Source organism: Ursus americanus, chromosome 10 (genome assembly GCF_024610735.1).
Source record: "Ursus americanus isolate L20-20 chromosome 10, mUrsAme1.1.p, whole genome shotgun sequence".
NCBI lineage: Eukaryota > Metazoa > Chordata > Mammalia > Carnivora > Ursidae > Ursus > Ursus americanus.
The window spans coordinates 7524907-7541090 of NC_142136.1; positions in this window are offsets into that span (position 1 = coordinate 7524907).

A 16184-nucleotide genomic window follows, 5' to 3' on the forward strand; every position below is an offset into this window, starting at 1 on the left:
TAAGAATGTAAAATGGTGCAGAACCTGCTTTGTCAAACAGTTTGGCAGTTCTTAAAAAAATTAAAGAGATACCATATGACCCAGCAATGCTACCCGTAAGTATATACCCAAGAAAATTCAAAATATATGTCTACCCAGAAACGTGTACTTGAATGTCCATAGCAGCTTCACTCATGATAGGCAAAAATAGAAACAAACCCACTGCCTGTTAACTGAAGAATGGACAAACAAGTTGGAGATATACATGTAACAGAACAGTACTCAACCATAAAAAGGAATGGCATACTTTTAAACACTGACATGTGGATGAATCTTGCAAATTTCATGCCAAGTGAAAAAAGGGAGACATAAAAAGCCACATGTTATATGATTCCATTTATGTGAAACGGCCAAAATAGACAAATCCATGGAGATAAAAAGTAAATTAATGATTACCAGCGTATGGAGGGAGGACTCATGGAGAGTGTCTGCTAATGGATGATGAAAATATTGCACAGTTAGTGATGATGGTTGTGCAACTGGTGATTATGCTGAAAATCACTGAATTGTACACTTTAAAACATGAATTTTATCGTTTGTGTTTCTTATCTCAAAAAAACTATCATTTAAAAAGACAGTTATAAAGTAGGTTGAAGATTATCTAAATAAATTTGCCTTGGTTAAAAAAAAAAGATAAATCGTGTTCTGAAGATAGGATTATTTTTCCTTTCGTGTTCCAATATTTCTTTTAAAATCTTTTTTACGCTTTACTATTTTGTTGATTTGCAAAGTTATTTGCATAAATGGTGCTGTAAAGCCCTAACTGGATTATTTTTCTCCAACTTGTCCATTTTTTTTTTTTCAGTTTCATTTCCACACTCTTAGGTGTTTTTCTTTTCCAAATTTCAAGTTCAAATATAGGCCAGGGTCTTTCTTCTATTTATTATAGTCTATGCATCTACCTAGAAAGGTTTGCATAAATGGCAAATTGTTTTAAATAGTTTAGGTCTCTAAGATGTTTCAATATGTGACTGGACATGAAGTTACTTAATTATTCAAAATTTTCTTAAATATTATCTCCACCAATCTTGAAAGTCACTCAACATGGAATTGCACTCATGCTATACTGGCCATTTTGATAGATGTGGTTAAAGAGTGAGCGAAAGTATTTAGAGAAAGCTGAAACTATGGCAAAATTTTTCACTGGTGCTTCTCAGTGGCCTCCAGGAGCCCTTGCCTGAAGTCAGGGGACACACGGCAGCTGCTTATTTTTGCACTCTGCATCTTTTAGTGCCACTGGGAGCATCTTCATCTGCATCCGTGTTTTCTCTTGCGTCTTCAACCGCCTTCATGGTCTCGATCGGAAGCTTAACGGGGCTGTCCTGCTGCTATTCTCGTCTTGTTGCTGATGATGGGTGACCACTATTTACATAGTTGTGTACTGAGAGGTTTTGTCATAGTGAACTTGATTTCTTCATTTTAGAATTTTTGACATTATTACTAAAGGGAAAGAATTTTTGGAATGAGCATTTATGTATTTTGTGTGAAATGCTTAGCTTTCTTCTTCTTTTTCTTTAAAAAAAAAATTTATTGGCACTCTTGGTAAGACATAGGATCTACGAAGGGAAATCATGAGCGTTGGGGATCTGAAAAGAGAGACTTCATCTACTCCAGCCATTGCTCACCAAAGAAGGACACTGGTGGGTAAAGGAACCCACACAACACCTAGTCTCTCACTAGTGGATGATGGAAGATAGCTGATAATCTTTGCAGTGATTTGGGGAGTTTGAAATGTACTTACAACCACTTAAGAACACTTATATCTGGATTATAAATCAGTAAGTGTTCATTTAAAAGAGATTTGCATATAAGCCACATAAAAATAAAGGGAATTAAAACCAAGCTGAATCATTCTGTGTTTCATCTTAATCGTTTGCTTTACTTGCCAAGTTTTCCTTACCTACTCATTCCTTAATCCTTTAGATTTATTTTCTAGTGCTGGTGTGAGCCTGACAAATATAGATTCAAAAATACCATAGTGTATACATTTTCACATTGGATATACCTGCTCTGAATATGACTTAAAATTGTCATCAACCAGGCCACAGATAGAAGTTAATTTTTGCAAGGATATAGGTGGGTTACAGTTTGTTAGAGTTTCCTCACTTTTAATTTAGTTGTGTGTTTTTAGGTCCACATGGGGGAATCTAATTGTCAATTAAAATGTATTTTAGAAGATTATCTCATGAATCAGCAATAAAACAAAAAGATATTATGTCACAGAAAAGAATGGAACTCAAACACAGAAAAGAATGGAACTCAAACACTGTTGGTTTCAGTGAACAACATATTTGTCACAGGAAGAATGTCTATAATTCCATGTTTTCTCGCAAAGTAACAAGAATGTGCTTTATGAGACCTAAGAAAGTAAGAGATCCAAAAGTTTGATGCTCTCCTGCATTTTTCTTGAATTAGGATTGAATGTAGCACAACAAGCAGTGGATTTGATGTCAGGATAAATTGCCAAATGGTCGAATAGATGAAAAAAATTCGAAGCAACATGGATCCAGCATGACAGATTTATGTGTCAAATAGGACTATTGTTAAGGTATCAAACATCAATTTGTCAGGAATTTCCTGCTGACGTTGAAGAAAAGACAATAATGGAGCACTCTTAAGAAATGCTGCATCGCCAGTGCTCTTGATGGCAACTGGCACCGTACTGTGTCAAAAAATATGTTAACAATTCTGAGTTGGATAGTTGGACTCCAAATATGAAGTTAATAACAGACACATTTATTTTACTTAATGTCTTTCATTCGTATGCAAAGGAGTGATAGGATGAAACCTGTATCTAAATTCTAATAGAGCTCCTTTGTGAAGTATAAAATACCCTATGCAATAAGGAAAAATATTTATTTAGAAACCTGTATATATGTGATTTGTAATATCATCTCAAACAATTACAGACATAAATACAAAGTAAGTACACATTTAAAGGTGTTTAAGTACAAAGTATAGATAAAAGTATAGATATAAGGGTACCCAGATCTAGTCTTGGGGGAGGAGACAGGGAGAACTTAGTTGGGAAGTGAGAGTTGAGATGATGAGGAAGGATATATGAGAGGTAAATAGATAAAAGGTGGAAAAGCATTCTGGGAAAAAAGAATAGAACATGAGATGCCTTGAGGATGGGGGAGTATTAAAATTCTGAAACATTAAAATTAAACTGGGAGACTTGACAGCAGAGACAGAGGAAGAGAGTTTATGAGGTGAAGACGGAGGGTTTACTGGAGACTAGATCATGCTGTCCTTGAAAGCCATGCTAAGGATTTGCTTTTTTCCTCTGAGCAATTATCTTTCATGTGAAGTACAATACAATTAAACTTGGGTTTTGGATAGATCGCTTGTGAAGAAGACGGAGGGGTTGGTAAGAAAGGGTATGGTAGGAACTCTTTGGAGACCACCAGAGGTCTCACAGGATAGGATTAGTCACTTGAAGACAGAAGCTTAAATCAGGGGCTTAGTCACTGATATGGAAATAAATGAATACATCTGAGAGATGTAGAGAAGGGAAATCAGCAGAGTGCTGATAAAGGCAGTGAATGGAAGGCAGAGTCAGTATTCATTCTGAGGCCACTGACTTTGATGATTGAGAGAGGAAGCGGTGTAGAAGGTTCACATCTGAGAGAAAAGGGAATGAGTCAGTGTGGGATTTATCAGAGTTGAAGTGTTTTGAACTCAAGAGTACCTGCAAATAAACACCCAGATAGATAGTTCAAATTTGAGATCTCACATAGTGACAGAAATTTTGGAAAATAGTCTAGACTTATCCAATAAATTTGAAGCTGCCTGTACCCTACAAGGTAGTAATGCATTCCCAGATATCGACATTGGAAAGGTTTGTGCAAGTGTTTACTGGAATGTTGTATAACAACATTGATAGAAGCCCGGCTTATAATAGCTCAATATTTTGGAAACTTTTTAAATGGTCATCCTCAAAATTGTGGTCCATTCACAAAATGCATAGCATACAGCAATTCAAATAAATTAACTACAGTTATGGGACTCTACAAATATAGCTGTAGTGTTTCTTCATTTGGGTGGCATTCATCTAGGTGTTCAATGTTTAGCAATGCATTTAACTGTCCATTAATATTTCATATAATCTTCAATACGTATGTTGTATTTTATATTGAAATATCTAAGTGTAGGGTTGCCTGGGTGGTTCAGCCAATTAAGCATCTGCCTTCAACTCAGGTCATGATCCCAGGGTCCTGGCATTGAGCCCTTCATCGGGCTCCCTGCTTAGTGGAGAGCCTGCTTCTCCCCATCCCTCTGCCGCTCCCCTTGCTTGCGCTCTCTCACTCTCTCTCTGTCAAATAAATAAATAAAATCTTTAAAAAGGAAAAATCTAAGTGTATATATTATAGTTATACATACATAATACACACAAATGCATATATATCAAAGAACAAAATACCTACACATTTTGATATAAAGTAAGAATGAAATTGAGAAATGTCCAAGACCTAGATGAAGTACAATTTTAAATGTTTTTTATTAACACAAGAGATACATGAAACAAGGGAAGTGGCTCATTGTAATGCTTGACGGGAAGACTTTCAACATCATGAAATACTTTTTCCTTTAGTTATGTTATAAATTTAATAAAATCCTGATGAAAATATTAACAGGATTTCTTTTTAACCAAAATGTTTTATATAAATATTCATCTATTTATTTATTTGACAGAGAGAGCACAAGCAGGGGGAGCAGGAGAGGCAGAGGGAGAAGCAGACTCCCCTGCTGAGCAGGGAGCCCCACCCAGGGCTCGATCCCAGGACTCGGGGAGCATGACCCGAGCCAAAGGCAGACACTTAACAACTGAATCACCCAGGTGCCCCAAACTGTTTGATTTTAAAGCTTATACATAAGAAAATGAACAAATAAAAAATACATATGAAACTCCAAAAAACAATAGCGAGTAGTTACTACAACTAACAGAAATGGAAACATATTGTATAGACTTATAAACATACAATTTCATGATTCTGGTATGGATATAGGAAACTAGAACAGTGGGACATACCAGTAATCTGGAGATAATAAATACTGGACACTGTTAGTTGCCTTGTTACATGAGTGTGTTGGAATGGGGAGAGCTGGAGAATTTTATACGTGGTCCACATACCATTGTACAGCCTTCTGATGGGAGCAAAAAGTGAACTTTGATCTGTATTTCCCACCTTAAACAAATTGTTTAGACAACTGTTAATGGATCAAAAATGTAAATGTCAAAAAAATTAAAATCATCGAAGTACTAAATATGTGGGAGAAAAGACCTTTCTCCTGTGGTTTACCTGAGAAGTCATGAAATACAAAGATTAAAAAATACAATTACTTACAAATTTTAAAATTCTTTATAGGGAGGGGGAAAAAAAAAACCTCACCAAAGGCAAAGTCAAAAAACAAGTGGCAAATTGGGAAAATCTATTTTCATCTGATATCAGCATCAGAAGACCAAACTCCCCGAGATACATACATTTCCTGTTAATGTATAAAAAAGATCAGCTACCCGATGGAATTAAGTAGTAAATGCTGCAAGCTCACAAACACAAAAATAATACAAATTACCCTTATGTACTGAAAAAGAATATCAGACTTACTCATAAGAATAACACAAATTAAGCCACACTCACTTATAATTTTCCTCACCAGATTATCAAAAATCTAAAAGTGTAATAACAGTGTTGAAGCAAGCATGTGCCTACATTATGACCCCATGGCATGCAGTTTGGCAGTATCTATGAAAATTGGGGTGCATGTGAGGGGTAGCAGAATATGCTTCCCCCAATTATGTCCCTTAGATCTATTGATTAATTTGAGCTGTAGGCAATTGAAACGGCAGATTCAGGGACAGGATTTCTCTGAACCTCTCTTACCTGCCTGAAGATACATTCTCTGAAAGGAACTTGATTGTCATCAGTTCTCACTGGGAGTTTCATGACCAGGAAGATTGTACTTGTCACAGGCGAGGAGACTAGATGTTGACCTCATCCCCCGAAAAACCTCGTCACAAACTATCACAGCTTCCATCTGTTCCATTAAAGGTCCAGTCTTGTCCATTCTTTATTGCTAAGAAAGCATTTCTTCTCCCCTAAGAGGCCTGTGCCCCCTCTCCCTTTTCCAAAGGAAGATGGGAAATACATTTATTTTCCATCTGTTTCCTTCCCTCCTTCTTACGTCTCTCCCTCTCTCACTTCTGTCCTACTTTTACCCTTTATTTTTTGAAGGACCATCTAGTTGTAAACCAAAACACGTGCAACCCTGCTAACCTTGGTTTCCAGTGCATCGTAGCTTGGGAAAATCGCACTTAGATTCTGGCATCATGTTATCTGTCATTTGTAGACATCATTCTTCTGCGGTGTGTTCTAATTTCTTCTCTATTTCCACGGCTGTTTTCATGAAAGTTTAGGAGAAGGAAAACTTAGTATATTCTCAAAGACATAATTTTTAAAATTTCAATTACAAAAATGTGGTATGTTTTTTAAATTTTCGACTGGCTTTTAAGTAAAGCCGATTTCTTTTTTTGAATGAAAGGTAATAATAGGTATTCAAGTTTGTACTTTTCACTAAGTATATTAATGACAATCTTGTTTTGGCATATTCTCATACCTTCTATTCCCACAAAAACTGGGTTATAAAAGAAATACTATTTGATTTAAATAAAATTAAACAAAAAACCCTTAATGCTTAATGTTTTTCAAATATAGAAAACTGAACTTGGCCAATTTTAAAAATCAGGTTAGGTCCAACCAAATCATACCCTAGAGCAATTTATAAATTCTATTTCTCTCAGCCGTCATTCTACCTTGCACACACATGGACAAAGCTAGAGGAAGACATACAGAGAGATTTCTATATAATTGACAAAAACAGTGAGGTTGTTTTGACATGGTGAAACCACTGATGATACTTTAAGAAGACATTATGCAGAGCCTGTTGTTTTTATTGAAATTTTTAAAGTCTGTAAACTAATAAATTATTGATTTGTGGTTCTTCTGAAATTAAACTATCAAGTATCCCTGTGTACTTGATATGCTATTGATTTCCTTCAGAAAGTTTTAAAGAAATGTGATGGAACCAAAAGATCAATGGAAATTAAATTTTGTTTAGCACGTTGTCCCTTAACCAGGAGGTTTTCTTAATTATTTCTGTAGTATTTTCTTAACTGTATTTTCTTTTATCAAAAAATTCTGATCATTAAGGTATTCTAAGAAATAAATATTTTAACATTATAACATTGTTGAACATTACACATAAAAATATTAAAGAAAAATCCATGTGTTGAAGAAGACAGACCACTAAAAGGCGTTGTTCCCTAAACATGTATCACTATTTTTTACTTTCATGATTACAGTGCTATGTAGTTGCTCTTTTCCTTGACTAGATTCGTTTTTTATCATATATTTGAAGACTGTATGAAAACAGTTTCCCTCTACAAATACTTCAGGATTCATTCATTCATTCACCCATTCATTCAAACACTCATTTGTCTCTGAAATCTATGTTGTATGCCTGCCATAATTTATTATCTGAGAGACAGAGAAGGAAACTCAGCCCTATGTTTCAAATGTTCATGGTTCAATAGGAAGAGTGGGACTCTGGGTGTGGCTGGAGCATGTGAGTTTAACATAGCAGCAGCTCATTAAATGCTTACCCATTTTTCCACTCTCTATGTCCTTTGCGTTTCAGTACATTTAAACTGAGGATCAAAACAGAAAAGGAGATGGTTATGTAGAGAATTGTGGGGAGGTCATTCTATGCAGAGAGAAACCTGACTTAAAGATCCTGAGGTGTGAAAATTGAGTGTTTTTGGTAATCTTTTTTTTTTTTTTAAAGATTTTATTTATTTATTTGACAGAGATAGAGACAGCCAGCGAGAGAGGGAACACAAGCAGGGGGAGTGGGAGAGGAAGAAGCAGGCTCATAGTGGAGGAGCCTGATGTGGGGCTCGATCCCATAACGCCGGGACCACGCCCTGAGCCGAAGGCAGACGCTTAACCGCTGTGCCACCCAGGCGCCCCTGCGTTTTTGGTAATCTGAACAAAAACCAAGGAGCAATGCTGAGAATAGTCAGGGTCTGGTCACATGTGACCTTTGGGGACATAGAAGTGAGGTCCTGACTCTGGAGAAATGGAAAGGCGCTGAAATATTTGAAGGGGTAGTGGAGAGGAGGCAAGAATTTGGGAGCCATACTTTTATTCAGTTCCTCACAGCCAAAGTAGCAAATACTGTAAATGTGTCCAGCCTTCAGAGAGTAGTAATTTTGACCCATCCTAGTAATGAAATATGACAGAGACATATTGACTTCAGAAAATGCTTATATTATAAAATATTATAAAAGGCAGAGTAGAAAATAAAGGGCCTATATATTGTAATTTCACCAAGTAATCTCTCAAAAAATAACTTGAGGGAAATACTAACCCTTGATGGAGCATATACTATGTACTTTATATATATGTACTTAGGCATATAGTACATTGGACTACATGGCTACATTACAAATATTGGCTGAACAGATTAGTTAGGCAATGAGAATGACACCATATATTTACTATAGTAAATGAATGATTAAATGTGTGCATGTGCACAACTGTGTGTGTGCACATGCATGTGTTTAGATAACAAGGGAATATTCCAAAGAACTAATAATGGTAGTTTTGATATTTAAATTGTATTCATTTTTTTAAGATTTCTACTGTAAACGTTTGTTATTTTTAGATGCACAAAATATATGCCATTCTTTTTAAGTATGTATTACAATATGTTTTTGTACTCATTTTCTAAGAAAATATGGTATGTCTCTATAATCAATATTTGGTAATAGCCATGACATATCATTATGTTATACCTTAAATTGTTACTTAATTTCATTAGATTCATTCTTCATTTTTCAGGCATAAATTTATGCTTTGCAATTTGATACATAATTGGGTGAATTTAGTACTTAATTGTCCATACCTTGCTTAAACAACATAGATATTAATACTAATAGATTTCATTACAAGGATTCATGATTTAGTCCTGACTTATTTTCTTACCCTGGTTTGGAAAACTAATTCCAAGATGCTCAACCAAAATGACTTCCTTGATAAGTAAGCTTTTAAAGTTCTAAGCTAGTCAAGGTGGAAATGTCATGTGTGCATAGGTGTGTGTTTTTATTGTAGTGGCTCTCTAGGGATGTTCAGTAGGAGGTGAACTAGCGGAAATATTTTTCCACAATTATTTCAATACCATAGTTAATCAGAATATGTATTATAATCTCCTCCAGGTAATGTTCTAAGGACTGCACTGTGAGAATTACGTTCTTCTGGCTCTGAGAGGTAAGGAAGGCGGTGTGGTACAGTGGTGTCCCCACTGGACTGCACATTGGAAGAACCCAGTTATAGTTCTGACACTTAAAAATATTTAGCCTTGTGAACTAGAGCATGTAAACTATCCAGTCTCTGGTTTACTTAATGGTAGCAACAGAGTAAACAGCTAATCGTCTATCTGTCTTGCACAGGTAGGCTTTATCAAATAATGATAATAAAATTTTTGTAAAATTACATGTAGTTACTAATTTGAAACCTCTGTAATTTTCCTATGAGAATAACAGTATTTTAACATAATGATAAAAATCACATTAAAAACCCTGTAATGTAGAGAGTCTATATTTTTAATACAGATTTTCTCAAAAAGGAAAGGATTGGATATGAAAGAATTCCATAGGCCCTAGCAAAGTGGAATGTCTGTTTCCTAAGATTTTCTTCCCCTTTTCCTAAAAAAAGATTTTATTTATTTATTTGACACAGAGAGAGAGAGAGTGAACGAGAGAGAAAACACAAGCTAGGGGGAGGCAGAGGGAGAAGCAGACTCCCCACTGATCCGGGAGCCCAACACAGGGCTCGATCCCAGGACCCTGGGTTGAAGGCAGAGGCTTAACTGACTGCCCCACTCGGGTGCCCCTAAGATTTTCTTTCCTGAAGGTAGAGAGGTATTTGGGAAGTTAATATGTGCTTTTGCAACCTTTTATCCAAGTCTCTTTTTATCAGACAAATAAATGAACAAACTTCATGGTTGTAACAGTGATGTTATCCATATTTTAAAGCTGAAAAAGTCAACAATTTATCACAGAGAAAACACAGAAAGGCATACTGTTAATTACTTTAAAAGGTTATGCCATTATAATTTATAAGTGGTAAATTGCCAGATAGCAAACTAGACACTGCTGTTACTAATTCTGTTTCTTCAGAAGTTATAACATGTTCCTGCTACATGTACAAAATAAGAACTGTGGTACCTTCACAGTGCTTAGCTCACAAGAAAAATACAGAAATTCCACTCTCTAGTCAAAGCAATGCCAAAAAATAAACATTCACTACTCATTTTCTTAAAAGGGAAGTGGAATGTGAAATATTATATATTTAATATGTGTTGGCATATTATAAAATATCCTTGGTACTTATCCCAATCTCCTATCATAAATAAAAAGGTTTTATGACTTATTTGTTCTCTAGATATAATAGGAGGCCTCTAACATTTCAATTGCTATCTCCTCATTAACTACATATTTACTGAGACTAATTAGGAATAAAGAAAGAATAATCACTGAAGCAAACACCACCCAGTATCAGTTACTCCTGGCATGTTGATACATTGGCTTCTAATCACTTTATATGGGTGCACTTCTGTTTTCAAATATGGGTATTCTTTTTGTGGCTTATCAGAACACGACCTCCTTTGACCATTAACTCTCTTCCAAATACTTCTCCCTCTTCAACTACAATATATTTGTTCTTTTTCCTTTGAGTATAATATCTGTTACCTGGTAATTCCTAGCACTTTATCTTCTGTGTGTTGACATTCCTTCTCAGATTTCCAGTTGTTGGCCTTCATTATGTGGTTGATCATGTTTATTTCCCTCAGGGAATTTTATTCAGGCGACTTTGGGGATTTAACAACAGCATTAAAGAGTAGTCTTAAGGAATCATCTTTGCTGTCTTTATAGAAACTTGACTGTTTTATAATTGTTTCCCAGGTGCTTGGGCCCCCAAGCCTTACCTGATGGGAGCCATGATTTGGTGGAGCCCCTGCAGGTACACTGGAGATTAAGTTCTAGACCAACCATGCATGGTGCTAGAAAAGACACCAGATATGGCAGCATATGCTTTGTCTTGAGAGGTTAATTTCATTTTATTTAGATTTTATTTCATTTTGGGGCACCAGGGTGGCTCATTTGATTGAGCGTCCAACTTTTGATTTCAGCTCAGGTCATGAACTCAGGGTCATGAGATTGAGCCCTGTGAGTCCACTTGTCTTTCTCCTTCCTCTCCCCCCACCCCACTCACACTCTTTCTCTCTCTCTCAAATAAATAAAATCTTCAAAAAATTAAGTCATTTTATTTGGTTATGTAGTTTTATTATTACAGTAATCTTACTGTTATTTAATTATTTTTTCCATTTAAACGTAATTTAATTCATCATATTGCATCGGAAGTCTTCCATTTGAATGCCCATTTAAATTTAAATGTCAAATATTTAAATTTTTAAATGTTTCGTAATTGAAAATTTAATATATCCTGTTCTCTTTTTCTACACTTCTGTCATTTCCCTTAATTTCAATTATTATTATCCTTTAAATAAATTGAAGCACACACAAACTCTGAATTATTCTTGCTCTTAGATGGTTAGTAGACAATACATTTCTTACTTTAAAATTGTCACCATTGAAATCAACCACAGAATTAGCAGACATTTTGAATATTTCTTTTATATGTTCACACACTTTAGTTTTGAAGAGACTCTAATGTAGGAGCATCAATATAATTTTTAACCAATAGAGTTAATGTGATCAAATTATAAAACCAATTGATTTAATTTTCAAATGATTGTTTGCCGGGCAATCAGAATAAGGAGAGGCTAATTTTGAAACTTAGTGAACAATGTTACAAGCACACATGTTAAAAAGTGTTCACACATGGGCGGGAGAAGAAACCCAAACAAATGGGCATAACTTCAGAGGCCACCTAAAACTGAGCTGAGTAAGAAACTGTGCTGGTCAGAGGTCAAAGAACCTTGGTAGGTAAAGGAAAGGGCTAGGGATCAATTAGGAGATCACAAGTCATTAAATCTATGCTTTGAGTTTTTCATCTCTGCTGAAAAACATATTTGGTTATTACTTCTGACCCTGAGGTTACAGTGTGCCAATTATTTCCATCCGTTCATTTTATAAAATTGGTTGTGATTGACTATATAATAGGAAAATGTTACATTTTCAGCTACGAAGAGTAATAAATGTTCTTTATTCCTTCGAGAAGTTCTAGAAGATTATAAAAGGGTAAAGTGATTCCACTTGGGATTAAATAAATGTACCTCCCATATTTAGGATAAGTTTATTATGATGCAGCGTCCCCAAAGCAAAAGGAGATATGCTGCATTTGATGTCGATTATCCAAGTTATCACTGCACTAAGTCTTACACTGTCTCTGCTTACACAGTGAAAAATAGGAAACACTTATTAAATAGGAATTGGGGATCCTTTTTAGTCACTAATAACTGATTAATGTATTTTATTAACTGAAGCCATCTGGGGTTTTCAGATGTCTGTTATGATTCTGGAATTCCTTATGCTAAAACAAACAAAGTTCATAGAGCAAATAGCCCAACAGCAAGTTAAATGTCCTCAAAGCATAAAGGTGCTAGACAATTTATGCCTTAGGAAACCCTCTGATTGCAACTGATATAAGTTTTAAAAATAACCAGACTTTAATAGACTAATTGTGAAAGATTAGTCCATTTATCTGAGCTTGTTAAACACTGCAGTAGACTGGAACCAATTAAATAAATAACTCTAATTCTATATTATTAACTTCAAAACTCCCCATTTCCCATCATTGCAGTGCTATGATAGGTAATTTTTTTTCCAAAGCACAATTCTTTTCCCCCACAAAGGGAAGTGAAATTTGGCACATTTTTTTAGTGAGTCTACGTATATCAGACTGCATATGGTCAGTTCAATTTGCCATATTAGCCCTATGTATAAATAGAGTAAAATACCAAAGTAAAATTCTGTTTTTTAGATGCCAGTAAAACTGCACCCAGATAAACAGATATAACAACAGATTTAATTCACTGAGTTCATATAAATGAAATCTATTTCTGGTTCTTAAAACTGATCTTCTTTAAATCACATTTAATAATTTAAAATATGCTCCTTCTCACCAACCATAAAACGGAATATGAACAAGTCTGAAGTTCTAAAATACTGGAGAAAAGAAAAATGAAAAAAGGAACATTATTCAGAGACTCCACAGCAGTGCTTAGTATATGTGTCTGACACGAATGTGATGATTCTTTCTTTATATTCACTGTTGCCTAAATAAGTAAATAAACATCTTTATCTCAGAATTAAATAGTCAGAGCCTAATTTCCTTAATTAGACTTTCTCTGCTCTGTCTTGCTTAAGCCAGAAAACAGTAAAAATAAATGTAATATGTTAAAATAGGGATTTTCAGTAAAATGATCTCCAAGGGAAAAATATTTGTGATTATTTGAACTGCATGATTAGAAGTAAGTATTAACAAATGTTACCAGTATTGAATTGGAAAGGGATATGGATATTTGTTGCCTAGATTTAATTTTCAAAACTTGGCTTCTCTTTCTCTCACAAACACAAATGTGACTTGCATAGCATTTGATAATAAATATATTTTAGGTGAAATTCGTCTTTCTCTGGACTAGTTTACAAATCAGACATGAAAAGAGAAGTTGTGGGGGATGCCTGAGTGGCTCAGTAAGTTAAGCTTTGCCTTTAGCTCAGATCATGAACCCAGGATCCTGGGATCGAGCCCCACATCAGGCTCCTTGTTCAGAGGGGAGCCTGCTTCTGCCGCTGCCAGCTGTTCTGCCTGCTTGTGCTCTCTCTCTCTCTCTGACAAATAAATAAATAAAATCTTTAAAAATAAATAAATAAATGAGAAGTTGTGGGACATTATAGGTGAAATAGGGATGCTTTCTGATACTTCCTCCATCTCTATTTGTCAACACGAATTAGATTCCAAGTCCAACTGTACTAATGTTGAATCATGTTCATCCATTCATCAAAAATTGCTTCAAGAGTCCTGTGTCATTTGATACGCAGAACTTTGTTGTGGAAAAAAGGAAGGATAAAAGGTTGACTGCTAATTTCTTCTTTCGACCAAAGCTAATGAAACCCTTGAACATGGGGGCAGATCATCCAGGTTCTGAAGTCTCCTGGACTGTGCTGTGGAGCTCCCATGGTCATGTGGGTTTCTGCTTGGAAGGAGGGAGAATGATGTTTCCATAGAGTCTTGTAAGAATCTATATCTGGTTTGCAATGTTTTCATTCTCCCAAGTGCTGAGCACCTGGAAGTATTTGCTAATATTTTCAAAGAAATGAGTAAGTGAATTTTAATATGCTAGTCAAAGATCCGATATTGTATCATTTTCTCATGCATTGACAATTTTGAGGGAAAAAATAGGAAATATGTTTGTTATTAAATGCAGGAACATCATCCTTTTTGGAAGATGAGATGAGCAGATAAAATGGGATTCCAAGAAAAAAGGTAAAAACGCCCTTCGGGAAAGATCTTGGGGAAAGCAGTTCTTAAAGGAGGAACAAGGTCAACTCTTAAGCTGAGAATAAATGAGTAGTGTAGGCAGACCTCTTCAGACTAAGCCCATGACTCCTTTGGTTAATATTCTGATGTTTGCTTCAAGAAAGAGAGCAGAGACTTCAATTCACAGCCACTGTGACAACCCATTTATCCCAAATCATAGACCTACAGTGTTATCTAATTAGCTCTCTGGTAAGGGTCTAGAGGGGCACTCCAGGCTTGGGAGGGAGGGGGTGAACTGGCTTGTTGACAGTAATTGGTGGTAGAGACTATGAGAAATAGATCAGCTTTCAGTTCAGTGTGTGAAATGCTTTATGTTAGAGATTTGTTAATTTTAAAAAAATGATTTTTTACTATCAGAACTATTGTTTCTAGGCACTTGTTGTTGCATTATTGGACCACACATTATGACATAAACCAGTAGGGAAATGTTGTATAAACTCAATAATTTACACTATAAAACTTGCTTTAAGTTAATTTAATAGCTTCTCGGTTTTCCTCTGAGACCATGAGCCTGTATTTAGAATCCAGTGCTAAATTTGTTAGTGAGTACTTTAATCTGTGTTATATATTTAGTTTCTAATCAACTGTCTTGTAAATAGGACCATTTTCTCCACTTCTATTTCCTTTACTTAATTTGAAACTGCTTAGCAAAATTCCTAATAAGCTTTGTTTGGATTTTGTTGTCTTATTTTTTGACACTGAGATTCAAAGCTAAGGTTAGCCTTTGGTGCACGGTTCCAACTTCGTAACAATATTCACTCTGATCTGTAGACTGTAAACTGTCAATTCTGTATTCTTTACGATACAGAGATGCTGGGCTTCCTGTGGGGCATCCGCGGTGATCCAAAGATTCTGATTCCTCTCATTTACGGTGACCCTGTGGAGGCCATTTTGTTTTGTAAGATAAATTAACTTTCAATCTGGGTACTTAGTGACAATGGCTCCTAGCACTAGGGTATTCCTGAGGGGAAAAAGAAGGAGGCTTTTAAAAAATACTAAAGGGAATTTTGTCTTCCTGAGAAGTAAGCAAAGTAATAAATATTTCAACTGAAAGACAGTTACTCTGTATCTATGTTTGTAAATATAAGATCTTATTAATAAATCTTTATGCACTAACATATACTCACTTATCTTCATTATCAATTCTGTATTAAGATCATATAAGATAAATGCAATGTCATCTGCTCCGATTCATACAGAATAAAGATTAAAATGACATTATAGTAACTTTTTGCATTTACTAGTTAACTCTGGAACAAATAAAATGTTTTTCCTCTTGGTGTAGTGCCCCTGGAGTTTAGAATATTACTAAGGCTCTTATATATTATGATTATTATCCAAGGTGGTTTTGGATATAGTTTAAACTAAAACTACTTTTCTTCCTACTTATTAATTTGTTTATTTATACCTCCTCTAATTTTTATCATTTAATTATTTGGGATGTAAATGAAAAACTCCATATTTGGTCAGTTTTTAACTTACTTCCAGGACACTGAGCAAATTTTTAATCATGAAATT